This window comes from Pristiophorus japonicus, chromosome 18 (genome assembly GCF_044704955.1).
Source record: "Pristiophorus japonicus isolate sPriJap1 chromosome 18, sPriJap1.hap1, whole genome shotgun sequence".
NCBI lineage: Eukaryota > Metazoa > Chordata > Chondrichthyes > Pristiophoridae > Pristiophorus > Pristiophorus japonicus.
Genome location: NC_091994.1, coordinates 101696513 through 101716609, shown reverse-complemented (window position 1 = coordinate 101716609; position 20097 = coordinate 101696513). Strand labels below are relative to the sequence as shown.

Sequence of the window (20097 nt, the reverse complement as noted above, 5' to 3'; positions counted from 1 at the left end):
AGTACTTGTAGAAACTTTTGCAGTCAGTTTTTATGTTCCTTGCAAGTTTACTCTCGTACTTTATTTTTCCCCTCTTAATCAATCTCTTGGTCCTTTTTTGCTGAATTCTAAACTGCTCCCAATCCTCAGGCTTGCTACTTTTTCTGGCAACTTTGTATAACTCCTTTTTGGATCATTAATTTCTTTTGTTAGCCATAGTTGGGCATCTTTTCCTTTTGTGTTTTTACGACAGAAAGGAATGTATAACTTTTGCAATTCATGCACTCGTTCATTAAATATAGCCATTGCCTATTCACCGTCGTGCCTTTTAATGAATTTTCCCAATCTATCAAAGCCAATTTTAGCTGTGAGGCAGGATTGGATAGGCTGGGGTTGTTTTCTTTAGAACAGAAGAGGTTGAGGGGAGGCTTGATTGAGGTGTATAAAATGATAGAGTGGATAGGAAGGACCTATTTCCCCTAGTAGAGAGGTCAATAATCAGGGGGCATAGATTTAAAGTACTTGTTAGAAAAATTAGAGGGGAGTTGAGGAGAACTTTTTTCACCCAGAGGGTCGTGGGGATCTGCAACTCGCTGCCTGAAAGGGGGGTAGAGGCAGAAATGCTCATCACATTTAAAAAATACTTGGATATGCACTTGAAGTGCCATAACCTATAGGGCTACGGACCAAGAGCCAGAAAATGGGATTAGGGTGGATAGCTCTTTTTCGGCTGGTAAAAACATGATGCATCGAATGGCCTCCTTCTATGCTATAAATTGCTATGATTCTATAGGCCCAATCTACTCAGTCAAGAGTATAGGCCCAATCTACTCAATCTGAGTCGGTCGTGAAAGGCGCCATATAAAAGCAAATTCTTTCTTTCTCATAATTCATAAATATGCAAAATCAATTATAACTCTAAATGGATTAATATAATCTATTGTTGGAAGAAATCTACATGAATTGTTAACTAATAGAATTGTTTTAGTTGGTGTAATTTATATTACAAGGGTAACTTGTGCAACTTTACTCCCTGTGTGAGGCCTCACTAGATGTGAGTATGGGTCCTCACACCATGTAGCAAGGCTTCATGCCTTGTAAAATTACCCCTTAGATTTATTCATCTGCAGCTCGATCTGTTCATCCTAATGAAGCATAGAAGAAAAATAGACTTGATGAATAAATTAATTGTTATTCTATAAATAATTCTATACAATTTAACTGTAAATAAATGCATGCAAAGAACTTTTGGGCAGGGGGTGTTAGCGGCTATTAAACTAAATAAGGGGATGTGGGGGGGGGAAGGACGGGCGCAGTAGAGAGCAATGTAGAATGTGAAAGAGAAAAGAAAAGGAAGCAATGCAGGAGAATGATTGAGGTAAGGATAACCAGATTATGTCAGGAAGGGACAGAGCATACAAACACAAGAGTGCACTAACAAATAGGATCCAGGTAAGAAAAATAGCAATAAGACAAATAGGGCTATAGTACAAAATAATGTTAAGATGTCTAATAATGTTAAAAAGACGAATTTAAAAGCATTGCATCTGAATGCACGAAGCATCTGTAACAAGGTAGACGAATTAACAGCGCAAATAGATGTAAACGGATACGATATGGTAGCAATTATGGAGACATGGTTGCAGGGCGACCAGGGTTGGGAACTGAATATCCAAGGATATTCGATATTTGGGAAGGACAGACAAAAAGGAACAGGGGTTGGTATGGCTTTGTTAGTAAAGGATGAAATCAGAGCAATAGTGAGAAAGGATATTGGTTCAGAAAATAAAGATGTAGAGTCAATCTGGGTGGAGCTAAGGAGCACCAAGGGGCAGAAAACATTGGTGGGAGTTGTCTATAGGCTACCAAACAGTAGTGGTAGTGTAGGGGACGGCATCAAACAGGAAGTTAGAGATGCATGTAGCAAGGATACTAGTGTAATCATAGGTGACTTTAATCTACATATAGACTGACCATTCCTGGCAACAGATTGGGTAGATTGGGCCTATACTCTCTGGAATTTAGAAGAATGAGAGGTGATCTCATTGAAATATATAAGATTTTGAGGGGTATTGACAGGGTAGATGCTGAGAGGCTGTTTACCCTGGCTGGAGAGTGTAGAACTAAGGAGCATAGTCTCAGGATAAGGGGTCAGCCATTTAAGACTGAGATGAGGAGGAATTTCTTCACTCAGAGGGTCGTGAATGTTTGGAATTCTCTACCTCAAAGGGCTGTGGATACTGAATCGTTGAGTATATTCAAGGCTGAGATATAGATTTTTAGACTCTAGGGAGAATCATGGGATATGGGGATCAGGCGGAAAAGTGGAGTTGAGGTTGAAGATCAGCCATGATCTTTTTGAATGGTGGAACAGGCTCGAAGGGCCGTAAGGCTTACTCCTGCTCCTCTTTCTTATGTTCTAATGTTCTTATCTTAGGATGTCCAAAACACTTTACAACCAATGAAGTACTTTTTGAAGTGTAACCACTGTTGTAATGTAAGAAATGCCGTAGCCAATATGCACAATGCAAAGTCCCATAAACAGCAATGTAATAATGACCATATAATCTGTTTTTTAATGATGTTGGTTAATGGATAAATACTAGCCAGGACACTGGGGAGAACACTTTTACTCTTCTTTGAGTAGTGGCATAGGATCTTTTATGCCCACCCTCATAATGTCTCATCTGAAAGATGGCCATGGAGAGTCATGCCTGATTGGTACATGGTACTTCCAGTTGCACCATGAATTGGACGTTGTCTGGAAGCTATCAGAACTTGTAAAGAAAAGGCTTGGTGCTGGATGGACTAGAGAACAAGGATCTGTGTTACCATTAAAAATTACTTTAAAATTGTCATGTATATAACCACAATGCAACACCACTATATTACTGTATACACTCAACCTAGATGCACACCTTGACCACAAGGGGTGAACTTGTGGGAGACACTCCTTACCTGATCACACAGGTATAAAAAGGGAGGTCCCACGCAGGGTCATCGTCTTTGGAGTCCTGTGAATAAAGAGTTAAGGCCACAGAATGAGCTTGTCCCCAGAATGTGCCTCGTGTGGTTTCATACTGTAGAGTAAGGACTTTACATTGACAAGAAACGGGAATTCATGACCCACGAGAATGGCCACCAGTAGCACAGAGGAACGGTACTGTGTTGGGGAAGACTAGGACAATTTTGTCGAGAGGCTTCAGCAAAGCTTCATTATCAAAGAATGGCTGGGGGATGAAGCGGCCGACAAGCGAAGGGCTCATCTTTTGACTAGCTGCAGACCAAAGACTTACGCGCTCATGAAGGACTTACTAGCACCCGAAAAGACAGCGGACAAAACCTTTGAAGAATTTAGCAAATTGATCGGGGAGCACCTCAAACCAGCGAGTAGCATACATATGGCCCAACACAGATTCTACACCCACCAACGTCGTGAAGGACAGAGCATACCGGACTTCGTAGCAGACCTCCGGCGTTTGGCCAGCCTCTAAGTTCACAGACGCCTGCAAGGGGGAGATGCGAAGGGACTTCTTTATCAAGGGCATCGGTCATGCGGGAATTTTCTGCAAATTAACTGAGACCAAGGATTTGACCTTGGAAGCGGCGGCGTTGATAGCTCAAACTTTCATGGCAGAGGAGGAAGAGATGAAAATAATATACGCGTGCAATTCTGCCTCTAACGCGGCGATGGATCAGGGAGTCAACATCTTCAATGCGACTCAGAGCCCCGCAGGCAGGCAGGGGCAGTCCGACACTTCCCAGGCAGCAATAGACCCCAGAGTAGGACTTCAACAGAGACAATGGCAAGCTGAACGGACATTCATGCCATCACAGTGGACAATGCGGCCCGGGATGGGGCCATTGACACCCACTAATAGGGTACTTAAGAGCAGTCAAAGGGACAGTCAGCGCGGAATGCCTGGCCATAGTCCCTTTGTTCTCAACAATGGAAACTTTAATTCATGCTGGAGGTGTGGGGGAAACACTCAGTTAGATCTTGCAGATTTCAACAGTTTGTCTGCAGGAACTGCAATCTCAGTGGCCACTTAGCTCGAATGTGCAGGAAGTCTGCAACCAGACTAATAGATGAGGTGGATGGACCAGAAGAGGGTTCTTTGAGGCAGGATGACTTTTGGGGCAAATCGATGGACGTCGAGGTTTACAGTTGGCGAACATTCAGTTCATACACCAAAACGCCACCAATGATGATGAGGGTTTTATTAAACGGTATCCCTGTACGCATGGAGCTGGACACTGGGGCAGCCAGTCACTCATGGGCATTCAGCAATTTGAGAAGCTATGGCCACTTAAAGCCAGTAGACCCAAATTAGCACGTATTGAGACACAATTACAGACTTACACTAAAGAAATCATTCCGGTGCTAGGCAGTGCAATGTTGGCTGTCACACACAATGAGTTAGTGAATCGGCTGCCACTCTGGATTGTCCCGGGCAATGGTCCCGCACTGTTGGGGAGGAGCTGGTTAGCTGAGATGAACTGGAAATGGGGGGATGTTCACGCAATGTCATCTGTGGAGCGAAGTTCGTGCTCACAAGTCCTACAACAATTCGATTCATTATTCCAACCTGGCGTCGGGACTTTCAAAGGCACTAAAGTAGTGATACACATCACCCCAGACGCCAGGCCAGTGCACCGCAAAGCCAGAGCGGTGCCATATGTGATGCAGGAAAAGATCGAGAGCGAATTGGACCGGCTGTTGAGAGAGGGCATCATATCGCCTGTTGAATTCAACGACTGGGCAAGCCCCATCGTTCCCGTCCTAAAAGAGGATGGCTCTGTCAGGATCTGTGGCGATTACAAGGCCACCATCAATCGGGTGTCCCTACAAGATCAATACCCGTTCCCGAGAGCGGAGGATCTCTTTGTCACACTGGCAGGCAGCAAGCTGTTCACCAAGTTGGACCTCATTTCAGCCTATATGACCCAGGAACTGACCGACGAATCTAAACTGCTGACCACCATCACCACGCAGAAGGGACTGTTCGTTTATAACAGGTGCCCGTTTGGCATTCGATCAGCGGCCGCGATTTTTCAATGAAACATGGAAAGCCTGCTTAAATCCATTCCTGGAACGATCGTATTCCAAGATGACATCCTCATTACGGGTCGAGACACCGAGGAACACCTCCACAACCTGGAGGAGGTGCTACGCCGACTGGACCGGGTAGGCCTGCGACTCAAGAAGTGTAAATGTGTGTTCTTAGCTCCTGAGGTTGAGTTTCTGGGCAGGAGGGTTGCTGCAGATGGGATTTGGCCCACCGAATCCAAAACAGAGGCGATTCGACGAGCACCTAGGCCCTGCAACACATCGGAGTTGCGTTCATTCCTGGGACTGTTGAACTATTTCGGGAACTTTCTGCCGAACTTGAGCACATTGTTGGAGCCGCTACACATGCCCCTGAGCAAGGGTTGCGATTGGTTTTTGGGGGACTGTCAGGAACGGGCTATTGATGGGGCGTGAAACCTACTTTGTTCAAACAAGTTGTTGACCCTGTACGACCCCTGTAAAAAATTGGTTCTGACATGTGATGCATCGTCCTATGGGGTTGGGTGCGTGTTGCAGCAGGGCAATGCTGAGGGTCAACTACAACCTGTGGCTTATGCCTCCAGGTCGCTCTCTCAAGCAGAACGGGGATATGAGATGGTCGATAAGGAAGCGCTTGCATCTGTCTATGGTGTAAAAAAAAATGCATCAGTATCTCTTTGGTAGGAAGTTTGAATTAGAGACGGACCACAAGCCATTAACATCCCTGTTGTCAGACAGCAAGGCTATCAATGCCAACGCATCAGCTCGCATACAGCAATGGGCGCTCACGCTGGCTGCTTATGACTACTCCATCCGGCACCGGCCCAGCACTGAAAATTGCGCTGATGCGCTCAGCAGGCTTCCATTGGCCACCACTGAGGGGGCAGTGGAACAAACACCGAGATGGTCATGGCTGTCGATGCCTTTGACAGCGCAGGCTCCCCCATCACAGCCCGCCAGATCAAAATCTGGACAAAAGGAGATCCCCTCCTATCCCTGATTAAGAAATGTGTCCTGACTGGGGATTGGGCGCCCGCACACCGAGCATGCCCTGAGGAGGTCAGACCGTTCCACAGACGGATGGATGAGCTCTCCATCCAAGCCGACTGCCTACTATGGGGCAGCCGGGTGGTTATGCCCCAGAAGGGTAGGGAGGCATTCATCAGGGAACTCCACAGCGAGCACCCAGGCATTGTGCTGAAGAAGGCCATTGCCCGGTCACACATTTGGTGGCTTGGAATTGATTCAGACTTGGAACACTGTGTTCGCAGGTGCACGACGTGTGCCCAGCTGGGTAATGCCCCCAGGGAGGCCCCGCTCAGCCCGTGGCCCTGGCCCACCAGGCCATGGTCACGCATTCATGTTGACTACGCAGGCCCGTTCATGGGAAAGATGTTCCTTATTGTGGTAGATGCCTACTCGAAATGGATCGAGTGCATGATTCTGAATTCGTGCACGTCATCCACCACCGTGGAAAGCCTACGTGCAATCTTTGTAACCCATGGCTTGCCGGACATCCTGGTTAGTGATAATGGCCCATGTTTCACAAGCTACGAATTCCTAGAGTTTATGTCGGGCAATGGCATCAACCACGTCAGGGCTGTGCCGTTCAAGCCGGCCTCCAATGGCCAGGCGGAACGTGCGGTCCAAATGATTAAGCAAGGTGTGCTCAGGATTCAAGGATCCTCCCTACAATGCCGCCTATCGCATCTCCTGCTGGCCTATAGATCCCGACCGCACTTGCTCACAGGGGTCCCGCCCGCAGAGCTACTAATGAAACGAACACTCAAAACTCGATTGTCCCTCATTCACCCAGTCCTGACCGACATAGTTGAGGGCAGGCGCAAGTCACAAAACAAGTACCATGACCGTAATTCGAGGGGGAGATGTATAGAAATAAATGATCCTGTATTCATCCTCAATCACGCCATGGGGCCCAAATGGCTTGAGGGCACTGTAATTGACAAAGAGGGGAATAGGGTCATCATGGTAAAACTCAACAATGGTCAGATATGCCGTTAGCATCTGGACCAAGTAAAAAAAAGGTTCAGCATCGACACGGAGGAACCTGAAGAAGACCATGAGATGGAGCTCACAACACCGCCAGTGAACGAACAACAAGAGCAATCAGAAGAATGCACAGTCCCTGTGGTCAGCCCAGACAGGCCGGAATCACCACAGGTGACAGACACTCACGTCAGTGTCCAACAACCAGAGCCCCAACTGCGGCGCTCCACGAGGGAGAGTAGACCACCTGAAAGACTAAACCTATGATCCCAATAAGACTTTGGGGTGGGGGGGGTTGATGTCATGTATGTAACCACAATGCAACACCACTATATTACTGTATACACTCAACCTAGATGCACACCTTGACCACAAGAGGTGAACTTGTGGGAGACACTCCTTACCTGATCACACAGATATAAAAAGGGAGGTCCCACGCAGGGTCATTGTCTTTGGAGTCCTGTGAATAAAGAGTTATGGTCACAGAGTGATCTTGTCCCCAGAATGTGCCTTGTGTGGTTTCATAGTGTAGAGTAAGGACTTTACAAAAATAAAGTATAAAATATTTTAAATTAATCTCAGATTTCTTTCTTGGCAACAAGAGTGATATTAGTGTGCAGGCGCCGAATATGTTGCTGTGAATTTCTTCTGGCTGTAATTTTTGCATGGGATTAACTTGTTACTTTAAAAATCGGCCAAGCTTTTTGCTTGACCAGTGAAAGGAATTCAATGCAAATATGATAAGTGTTTGTACAGATTGCATAATTTTCAAAGCCAGTTTCCTTGTTAGTTGTTCCTAGGATGAGGACTGGGGGCAACACTGACAAGGTGCTGGTGGGCCTTCTATTTGCTAGGTCACTTCAGAGGGCATTAAGCGTTAACCACATATTGTGGGACTGCAGTCACATGCAGGTCTGACTGGGTAAGGTTGGAAGGAATGACTTTGGGTTCTACAACAATCTGTGCAGCTGTCATGGTCAATATTTCTGGTGCGATTCCACAATATTACTAGGTTTATTAATGCCAATTTCACAACTTGCTATCGTGTGACTTGAGTTCAATACCTCTGGTTTGGTATCACAACTACTGCATTACTGTACCTTATGTTGCTTAGAGACTAGTTTTCCAATCGTGCCATAACTCTATTTAATTATAGTTCCAGTTTAATAATTATGGATCAGTTATTTTTTTTTAAATTATATGAAAACTAAAACATCACGTGGAAATCTGAGAAATTAAATATACCAATATATCAGAAACTAATCTGTTATGTTCAAGTAATCACAACTGTACGTGGATTGATTGAGTCTCTTTGTAGTAAAATCTAGGTAAAGTCCAGCAATAGATCATAATCCAGTGAGTTCTCACAATACTTTTCTCTAAATCTCAAACTTTAACCCTTGTTTTAACACTCTTAAAATCTCATCAGAAGCACTTTTTGAATGGACATCAAATTCTTTTTTCGTGCCAAACAGTTCTGTCTCCCTCCAAACCTCTTAACTCTCTACAAAATCCAAGTTTACCCAAGACTCGGGCCAGGGATTTCATCAGAGCCATTCGTGCTCTGTTGTCGTAACTTCGACAAAAGTGTGGTCAAAACCCATTTTACATGTGTAAACGGGTTTTCTGATACACTTACGGCGAAATTACAGTGGCAAGCAGCTCCAAGGAATTTCCTGGCCTAAGATACTGCTCCCATATCTGGGATGTTCCTCTCGCATTTCTTATGCATTCCTGGATAGGACACGAGAAAAATTTGTTCTCTCCCCTCTCACCATTGCAATCTTTCTTGTAACTACTTTTATGCTGGCACTTGTTCAAGTCGAATTTTGACACACTGATATCTATATGCTATCTTCCATAATTTACACTGCTATCTCCAGCTGCCTTATCCTGGTGGGCGATTCATTTTGAATTTTTCATAGGTTGGTGATTCTGCAGCCAGGATAAGGGAGATGGGGTTATTAGTGTAAATGCCCGGAGCCAGCTTCTGATTGTAATTATATAAAATGAGTAATGCTATTTATTCACTTGTTCATCTTTTGTTAAATAGGTCAATTTAATAGTTGAAACCTAGTGTGACATCTGTTGTTGTGATGCGCAACTGCTTGTTGAAGATGGGAGAGATCCTGTGAACGCCTAGAAAGATTGTCCTGTATACTATCCAGGGCATATTACCAAATGCCTGTCTAGCTAGCAAGGCTAAAGAAGATATTCTTAAAGGGACAGGGAACTCATCAATGAGAGTAATCTAAGATACAAGAGCCAAAAAATTAGAGTAACAGTCGAAAAGCCCCCAAAATGTAACATCTGGGACAGAGCCTGTATTAGTATTGGCCAGGGCCAGCAATGGAATGACTGGTCAGGAACACATCAATCGAACCTAAATTCAGCAATGTAGGTTAAGGGTTGCACCTGAGTTATGCTGCAATGCTTCTATGCATTTAGGGTTACTTTGAGAGCCAAATTATAAGGAAATGGCTTGGATGGTCTCTCGATCAATGAGGCCCATGACCAAGGTATACAAGGGACTATGACATATTGGAGAATGTTAAAAATTAGGTTTGGGTTATTAATGAGGGAGCCATAAACAATTATTATGAGGTTTTTGGTACACAAAGGAAAATGAAGACTTGTATTTATAATGCACCTTGCCATGTCTCAAAGGGCTTTGCATACCAAGAATGACTTTGAAGCGAAGTAATTACTGATATGTAGACAATCATACAGCCATTTTGTACACACGATCATAAATGACCAGCTAATCTGCTTTTGAAAGTGGTTGCTGAGGGAAGCATGTTGGCCAGGAGCTTGGGGAAACTCCTTACTTTTCTTCAAATAGTGCTACAGAATCTTTAACATCCAGCCAGACAATGCATTGGTTTAACATAAAACCATAGAAACACAGCATCGGCAATAATACGGCGCTTCCTCACTACTGTCCCGGAGTGCCAGTCTAGATTATATCCTGGAGTGGGGCTTCAGCCCATACTTTGTGACTCAAAGTCAAAGGTGCTACCACCTGAGCTAAGTGGACACTCGACAGTAGAGTGTCATTCGATATTAGAGTGTTAAAGAGAGGCTTCCTCTGTGTGAAGGAGCCAAAGAGAAAGTGAATTGTATCACAGTCTGTATTGTACGTGGCAGTATTTTAAAGACTATTCAATATCTACTAACTTTTTTAAAAATTAAGAAATAGATTTTACAAGAGTGAAGTTGGCCTTACATAACTGACATTTTTGGGATGCTAAGATATGTATTTATACCTCAAGCATTCACTGCTGGGTAACATTATCGCCATATCCTTCATTTCTTACTGCACTAGGGAGAATATAAACACTCAGACAAGCAAACGAATCCTAAACATTAAAATAATGTTGTCACCAAGTAAAAATATTACTCCCTCCGTCTTATCTGCTGGACATGGCAGGTGATTTTTCTACCTGGACATTGCAGAAATTCTCATTTCTCTTTGCCTATCGACAGGTCAGAAATTCCTGTTCCTAGTGACAACATTATTTGATCGTGGTGTAGGAGAGACAGGATGACCTTTGCAGTTGGAAAAACTGTTAAGCTGTCAGTACTACGAAGAAAAATGAGCATTTCTCAGCACAGCCACTCTGCATTTCAAAGTTACAGTATCCCATTTCCCCGGGCTTTAATAGTCTTATGTATTTAAATAACATTATCTCTTAATGCTGGGGATTTGTTCATCTTCTGTGAGGACCACACAATGCTTTGCATGTGCAGTGTATTGAATATTTCAATCACAATGTTTCAAGTTTTTTTTTAAATGGACCCAAACTGGATGGAAAGAATAGTTCAATTTGTGATAGAAAGGGGGCGAAATTCCCGTTGTGCACCTCCGCGGGACACAAACCTGTTTTTGCCTGGGGGCGGGGGGAGGGAGGTGGGACGTTACCGGCTCCAGAAAAATTGTGCAGGAGTTAACGGAGGCAGGAGCACAGGAGCGCCCCGGGCCGCCGCACAATCAGCGACGACATAATTAGCGTGTGCGGCAAACCCTTTGCACCCCATGGCGACCCTTTTCCGCGCCCGCGATGCTGTCGTAAGTGGTGTCAGCACCAGTCTCGCTGTTCACAAACTGGGCTGACCTCTGCTTGCGGGACGGAATTTAAAGGGGAGGTGCGCTGCGCAACGCGCCACCATTTCTTTGTTTAGGCCGACTCACCAGTCGGCCCACCTTGATGGTCCGTGGCATGGTCCGGGCCTCCGTCGTGTCGCTCGGCACTCCATCTTGGTGCCGGGCTGCGGCAACTGCACCACGCCACCCTGGTGGCCCAGTGGGGGCCATCAGAGGCCCTGCAGAGTGCACAGCGGCCCTCACCTTTAACGGAAGAGGAGGGGCGTTGAAACACGTCTGCGCTACACGAAGAGGCCGCCTAGCGTTGCTGATCCGAGTAGCGCCCCGCATATCGCCCCGATAGGAAATGGGGCGCGCAACATTGCGCTCAAATTCCTTTGAGGGGCGGTAATCCCAATTTCGCAGTCGGGGCGGGACTTCCGGGCAGGAAATCACTCCCCGACTGGGTTACCGCCCCCAAACGGAGCGTTGGAGAATTTTTCCCCCAAAGGGCCTTGTGTCTTTGAAACTCAAGGAAATGAACACAAGAAAGCATTGAATCAGCAATCACCCATTCAGCCCAACAAGCACTTTCCCTGCGCAGTACCTATGCATTGTGGCCCTATTACCTATCCCAATTCACTCAAATTTCCTGAAGGGGCAGCCAATCATAATGTAACTCTGCAAGGGTTGAAATCTCTTAATGCAGTACCTTTGGGGTAAATTCATGGCCTAGAAATTTGACCATGCAGTGCCCGTTTTTCGGGTGCTAAACAGCCTCCAATATGGGGGGCTGGAAGCAGTCGCTCATTACGAGCAAGGAGTGTAGACATTTTAGCTTGAAAAGTAGATATATAAAATAGTAAACTAGAGAAACAAGCAATCTAGAATGCTACTTCAGTAAACTATAACAGTGAGACAAAGGGACTCAGGCCAAGCTGGCAAAAGGTAAATTTAAAACTGTTGTCAGGAGATTCTTCACATAAACAGTGAGTAGCATTTGGAATGAACTTCTGACGTAGGGGAGTGGAGACAAAAATCGTGAAATCATTTAATAAACAGTTGGATCCTGTGATAAAGGAAACTATAAGCTTTTTCTGGATGGGTAGTCTAGGAAGGGCCGAGCGTCCTTCCTCACCCAAATCTATCTTGTGACCATGCAGTGTAACTGAGCTACACTGAAGCAGCAACTCCGATTCAGAAATCAAATTCTAAATGTACAGAGACACTTTCTCTGTCCCCTGTACAAGGAGAAGTGAATGCTCATGAAATGATTGGAGTAGATCGTGACTTTATGCGGTAATATATAACAGGTAATAGTGAATCAGCAGCCAATTTTGCATCTCTCATGATTTTTATTTCTACCGAAGTCAACGGAAATAAAAATCATGAGCGATGGAAAATGGGCTGCCGACTCGCTATCACCCATTTTACACAATCGCACAAAAGTCAAGATCTACCCCATTGTCTCTTCAGCATCAGTAAGATAATATTACTTCTTAACTAGTATTCTAATGATATTAAACTGAAGTCTTTGGCATGAATTTTCCTCAAAGTACCTTTTGTGTCACATCAATATTGTGCTTTAACTAAAATAGTTGCTAATTAATACATCTAATTTGTTTTGTACAAACTCTGAATTAATAGAAGAACAAGAGTCAGTCATTTGTAACTCTTCAGTCCCATTTCCCAAAAGAGTCCTTTTTTTGACTGGTCTTCTTGTAATTATAGGCCTTGTTTCACTTTACTCTGAGAAAGACCACACAGGCTGTCCCATGTTACTGTCTGGGACTGTTGCCTCAGTGCAGCCAAGCCGTCAAATCTATTCCTTCTGATGCCGTGTGGATTGAATAGCTATGTTCCCATCAGGATCTGCAAGGCTGCTGATTTCAGTGGCCAGACACAGGCATCTCTCTCTCTACTTTTTTAATCACTTGATGATTGACAGCTGCTCATTCCCTCCCAGAAGACCATTCTGCCAGCCTCCCGAGGGTCATCTTTTCTCTGTTAATGGCCAAAGTCCTGCATTCTTCCATTGTCACTGCCCACTCTCTCACTGTGGTAGGTAAGGAGCTGATATTTTTTTTCAACAAACCACTCCCATGCCTCCTCAAATGTCGCATCTTTTCAACATTCCTGACGGGCAGAAATAAGTCTTGGCCCGGTCTCTGAGCAGGTCCCTGAATAGAACACCAGCAGCCGACAATAGCAGAGAGGGTTATGATTTGTACTGTTTAGGGCCTTTGAGCGCACCTGGATGGGAGAGCTTCTTGGCCTTGCTGTGAAGGTTATTGTTCTCTATGTCAGCAGCCCTGTGCTTTTAATGGGACATACATCATCATTCTGATTATCTGAGATGAATGCAAGGGGCTTAATTCAGATCTGAATCCCTTGGCTGAAACCTTAGCACTTAACCCAACCATCGGGCTTTGTATGAGTTTTCTTAATGGAGTTCTATCCACCTCCATGCTCTCTCTTTATTTTTCTTGCATCTATATTTGGACAGTGAAAAAAGCAAAGCAGCTGCAGTTCCCCATGGTTTCACATACCCCAGCGGGGAATTTATGTGTTGTGAAATAGAATCAGTCGTATTGTTGTACTTTCTCTGACTGGGAATCAGGAAGGGGGAGGAAGGGTTAGTGGGGAAAGGCGAGAAAGGGGCAGAAAGACAGAACACAAAGATAACTTAAGGTGTCTTTTGCATGGCAAGTCTTTTAGAAATGACAACAGATTTGTCATTTGCACTACTGAAGATATTACCAACAGTGTTAATTAAGTAGTGTCAAAAGTTTCAATACAAAGACCACAATTTTGAGACTGCAAAACAAAATTGTGGTGAATGAATGTTTCTTGCTGTGAGCTTTGATCACCCTGAGCTGGCATTCAGTGATGTGTTGACTGACGCAATGATGTCAGTGACATCACGGCAACTCAATGACGTGCAAACAAAAATTCATGGCCTGTCTTTTGAGGGAGCTGTGTAGCATTCCACACCTTCACAGTTAAAGTGGTGTGTATTAATTTCCAACCAAGCCACTCGCCTTAGCAGTCCCCTATCCCCAACCAGGGGCTTGGGTCCGCAAACGAAACAGGAAATTTCCAGTTGCAATCTTCTGTTGGAACCTGAGATGCATATAGTCTCTGTTTTCACAGGGCAGCCTTTGAACTCTGCTCTGAGCTTAACACATTGATGGTACCTTACTGATCAGAATGCAATATTTTTCTAATAAAATGCAGCCAAACTACTCCAGAACCAGAAGATCCCAGGTTTGATTCGCAGACTGTGCTGGATTAGCTTATCTCAGCAAGGGTCCCAGCAGGGGTATTACCACTGACTCAGTGCCACTGGACCAAAGAGATCAAAAAAAGCTGTCAGGGGTTCCACAGTAACACCTGTGGACATGGATTGAGGGCAGCATCAAGCTTAGGTATGATGCCTACGAGTTATTCGGCTCATACATAACAATGACCACTTGGGTGAGGTACCGCTAGGTGACTGGCACTCATGGAAACGTACCCGACCATGCCATAAGCAGGGATGGGAAGCAAATTGTCAGGAAAAGAATTGGAAAGGGAATAAAAATCGGGAACAGATGTCTAATAACAAATTCTAATATAACAAATATGAAATTGTACAGGTCAATAAAGAAAAGTATTATTTTATTCAATTTCCTTCAGTCTATTTAGAATGCTGGTTTTTCCAGCAAGATACTTGGTAAAGTATGATGGCATCTGGGTCGGACAAGAAAATAGATAATATATTTCTAAATATTACTTATCGGAAAGTCTTGAATCGAAAAATATTTGAAAACAAAATGAGAATGAGTATTTGTTGCTCTGAGATTTGATCGCCCTGAGCTGGCATTCTGTGATATGTTGACTGACGCACTGATGTCAGTGACATCATGGCAACTCAATGACGTGCTTCTGGAACTAAACACTCCTATCCTCAATTCTCCACCTTAACCACCCCCATTATAAGATTCTCAGTTATAATACTCTGTTACACCCCACCCTAATTATAAAGCTCTGTTATAACACTCTTCTTGTTACATGCCATTCTATTATATGCCGACAGTTATTGGAAGGAATAAAATATTAACACTGCCATCTATTTCTTCCTAACATGGCTGTCAGCTATAATACTGGGACAGAATTCCCGTTTGGACATTGGCCAGTAGTCACATTATTGGCACCAGTGCGTTGACTGCGTGCAACTTTGCAGAGTCAATTTCACTCACTTTATAGTGTAGGCTCATAGTCCTTGACAGAAAGGGACAGAAATCACAGGTCATCATCATCATTATAGGCAGTCCCTCGGAATCGAGGAAGACTTGCCTCCACTCCTGAAGTGAGTTCTTTGGTGGCTGAACAGTCCAATACGAGAGCCACAGACTCTGTCACAGGTGGGACAGATAGTCATTGAGGGAAGGAGTGGGTGGGACAGGTTTGCTGCATGTTTTTTTCGCTGCCTTCGCTTGATTTCTGCAAGCTCTCAGCGTTGAGATTCGAGGTGCTCAGCGCCCTCCCGGATGCACTTTCTCCACTTAGGGCAGTCTTTGGCCAGGGACTCCCAGGTGTCAGTGGGGATGTCGCACTTTATCAGGGAGGCTTTGAGAGTGTCCTTGTAAAGTTTCCGTCACAAGTAAATCACAGGTAAGCAGCTCTTGAGTGATGGGTACATTTGAAGGGATGTGGGGATACAAATGTTGAGAGCAAACAGCCTTTGCAAAGGATGTTTGGATACTTGTCAGAACCCAATGGTTGGCAAAATAAATGTGGAGGCAGGGAAGCGAGTCTGTGCCAAGTAGTGGAGTGGCACAACACTCCAATCTCCTGTTTAATGCCTGGAGAAGTAGAGGTGGTGCTGAATAAAGTGGCCCTGCTTACCTTTCCAGGGCACCCTCCTCAGAGGACTGCTCTGACAATTAACCATTACTGTCATAGATAGTGCTAACACCCTGATGATGCATATTACGTACAGGCGTGCTTGCAGGAGGTGATATAGCTTTGTATTTGGCTGCAACTAGTTCTGTCTGTGCCTATAAAAATGAGTTGGATGACAGCAGCACTTTGCCTCTGGTGTAGCCCTGACCGACATCCTTCCGTTGCTTCTTCTCTTCCTCCTTCAAGACGGTCTGCAGCAGTTCAAGAAAGCAGCTCACCACTGCCTTGTCAAGGGCTGTTAGGGATGGGCAACAAATGCTGGCCTTGCCAGTGAAGTCCACATCCCATGAACGAATAAAAAAAAGAAAACATAAAGAGAGATTTCCAGTGGGAATCCCATTGTCCCAATATAAATAAAACTATGGCAGAAAACATTTGGCGCAAAGACTATGTGGAATTAGGAAATAAATAAGTAAAAAATAAAAAAGGGTTCAGAAATAGTCTCTCAAAGCTGCTACAATAGAACTCTTTAAATACAATTCTCGAAACAGTGCATCCTGGATACCTATTTAATACGGGCGGGTAAATGACAGTGCTTTACTGGCACTCGAGAAATTGCATCAATGTCTAAGTGATGTAATTAGGGCTAATTTTAATACAATTAACTGCAAATTGCTGGCTGCTTCTGATCTCACTGGAAAGCCTGACCAGAAATTACAGGGGGCTAAATTGGCGGAAATCCATTGTAGTGGATCTCTGCACACTTTATGCCTTTTATTCAAATGTAACCAATAGGAAAATGTGCTCTCTCTCTATTTTGCACACCCTCTCTCATTATAAAGCTCGCAGCTATAATATTATCTTTGTTACAAGCTGCTCTTAAACCTTCATACTATACATTGGGTTTTTCCATTTCAATAGATTAAATGATTGGAAACCCGAGCAGGGGTGACTTCGACACATACTATATTACAGTTCCATCCCTCATGTATGTCATCAGAATGATGGTATTCCACCAAAACAGTGATTGAAACCATAGAAGAGCTCTTGTACTTTATACAAGATATATTATTGTGTTGAGTTAATCAGGTACGACAGTGTGTATTCCATCACAAATATATACCAGGTGGATCTCACACTTCAGAAGTCAGGAGCCAACATTTTCATTAGCAAACCCAAAGCACAAAACACCAAATCCCCTCTGGGTCTTAAAATATGCAGCACAATCTGGTAATGATACACAATATACTGATTTACACTGTGGTATACTTGTCTTGAATGAGCTTTGTGTGTTAGTTTGGCTCAGTGGGTAACACTCTTTCCTATAAGTTAGAAGTATATGAATTCAAGTCCCATTAGAGAGTTTAAGCTTATAATATAGGCTGACAGTTTAGTGCAGTCCTGAGGGAGTGCATCATTGTTGGAGATGCTGTGGTAAAAATTGGTAATTGTTACACCCCTTATTAGGGCATAAAATAGCCACAGAGCATACCAATTTAGTAGTGGGACGGCCTGCACCCAATCTGCGCAGGCCAAATTCGTGAGACCCATTTTTTAGGTGTCCATGGTGGACACCTAAAACAGGCATTAGGCTTATTGAATATGTAAAGCAGGGGTCTAACGCCTATTACAGGACTCCTTTCAGAAATTAGTGACAGATGAAAGCTCCGAATTCTTCAGCGGCCGCAAACAAAAGATAAGTGCTAATTAAATCTTTTTTAAACTGCATCTTTCTGTAGAGCCATAAGGAACTACAGTGTGCCCCCGACTCCACAGTCCTTGCAATTAGCACCCACTTGCCTGATCCAACCCTTCTCCCAGAACTTACCTGAGGGCTGTTGCTGGAAGCCCAAAATTAATTTTTCTCACGGGACGAACTGGTTGTGGAAGCTTTGCCGAAGCCTTGTCCCGCATATGTAGTTGTTGTCTGAAGCCCAATTCAAGCTGGCCCGAAAATAGGCCCAGACTCATTTATCACTCGCTTTCTTTTGAATGAGATTTTAAACTGACCTCCTGCGCTACTTGAAGAGCAGCATATTTGTCTTGGCCAACATTCCTCCCTCAACCAATCGCAGAGCAATTGATCATTCACTGTAATGAGAAGGGACTAATTAGCAATCCTGTTGTGCAAGGCCTTTTGGGGAAAAGTGACCACAATATGGTAGAATTCCTTATTAAGATGGAGAGTGGCAAAGTTAATTCGGAAACTAGGGTCCTGAACTTAAGGAAAGGTAACTTCGACGGTATGAGGTGTGAATTGGCTAGAATAGACTGGCAGAGGATACTTAAAAGGTTAACGGTGGATAGGCAATGGCAAACATTTAAAGATCACATGGATGAACTTCAGCAATTGTACATCCCTGTCAGGAGTAAAAATAAAAATGGGAAGGTGGCTCAACCATGGCTAACAAGGGAAATTAAGGATAGTGTCAAAACCAAGGAAGAGGCATATAAATTGGCTAGAAAAAGCAACAAACCTGAGGACTGGGAGAAATTTAGAATTCAACAGAGGAGGACAAAGGGTTTAATTAAGGGGAAAATAGAGTACGAGAGGAAGCTTGCAGGGAACATAAAAACTGACTGCAAAAGCTTCTATAAATATGTGAAGAGAAAAAGATTAGTAAAGACAAACGTAGGTCCCTTGCAGTCGGATTCAGGTGAATTTATAATGGGGAGCAAAGAAATGGCAGACCAATTGAACCAATACTTCGGTTCTGTCTTCACGAAGATACAAATAACCTTCCGAATGTACTAGGGGACAGTGGGTCTAGTGAGAATGAGGAACTGAAAGATATCCTTATTAGGTGGGAAATTGTGTTAGAGAAATTGATGGGATTGAAGGCTGATAAATCCCCGGGGCCTGATAGTCTGCATCCCAGAGTACTTAAGGAAGTAGCCTTAGAAATAGTGGATGCATTGGTGATCATTTTCCAACAATCTATCGACTCTGGATCAGTTCCTATGGACTGAGGGTAGCTAATGTAACGCCACTTTTTAAAAAAAGAGGGAGAGAAAGCGGGTAATTATAGACCGGTTAGCCTGACATCAGTAGTGGGGAAAATGTTGGAATCAATCATTAAGGATTAAATAGCAGCCCATTTGGAAAGCAGTGACAGGATCGGACCGAGTCAGCATGGATTTATGAAAAGGAAATCATGCTTGACAAATCTTCTGGAATTTTTTGAGGATGTCACTAGTAGAGTGGACAAGAGAGAACCAGTGGATGTGGTGTATTTGGACTTTCAAAAGGCTTTTGACAAGGTCCCGCACAAGAGATTGGTGTACAAAATCAAAGCGCATGGTATTGGGGGTAATGTACTGACATGGATAGAGAACTAGTTGGCAGACAGGAAGCAGAGAGTCGGGATAAACGGGTCCTTTTCAGAATGGCAGGCAGTTACTAGTGGGGTGCCGCAGGGCTCAGTGCTGGGACCCCAGCTCTTTACAATATACATTAACGATTTGGGTGAAGGAATAGAGTGTAATATCTCCAAGTTTGCGGATGACACTAAACTGGGTGGCGGTGTGAGCTGTGAGGAGGACGCTAAGAGGCTGCAGGGTGACTTGGACAGATTAGGTGAGTGGGCAAATACATGGCAGATGCAGTATAATGTGGATAAATGTGAGGTTATCCATTTTGGGAGCAAAAACACGAAGGCAGAATATTATCTGAATGGCGGCAGACTAGAAAAAGGGGAGGTGCAACGAGACCTGGGTGTCATGGTTCATCAGTCACTGAAAGTGGGCACGCAGGTACAGCAGGCGGTAAAGAAGGCAAATGGTATGTTGGCCTTCATCGTTAGGGGGTTTGAATATAGGAGCAGGGAGGTCTTACTGCAGTTGTACAGGGCCTTAGTGAGGCCTCACCTGGAATATTGTGTTCAGTTTTGGTCTCCTACTCTGAGGAAGGACGTCCTCGCTATTGAGGGAGTGCAGCGAAGGTTCACCAGACTGATTCCAGGGATGACTGGGCTGTCATATGAGGAGAGACTGGATCAACTGGCGTTTAGAAGGATGAGAGTGATCTCATAGAAATATATAAGATTCTGACTGGACTGGACAGGCTAGATGCGGGAAGATTGTTCCCGAT

General features: G+C 44.2%; 1 protein-coding gene across 7 annotated transcripts in view; it reads right to left on the bottom strand.

Moving 5' to 3' along the window:
- Positions 1-20097, bottom strand: part of LOC139229314 (butyrophilin-like protein 2) — a 549799-nt gene that overhangs the window by 450620 nt on the left and 79082 nt on the right. For 6 of the 7 annotated variants that reach the window (XM_070861001.1, XM_070860996.1, XM_070861000.1 and 3 more), the window contains one exon: positions 7441-7496. The exons of the other annotated variant lie outside the window; for it this stretch is intronic. The gene's annotated coding sequence lies outside the window, so the exon portion shown is untranslated. The remainder of the gene's footprint in view (positions 1-7440; positions 7497-20097) is intronic. 7 annotated transcript variants of the gene reach the window in all.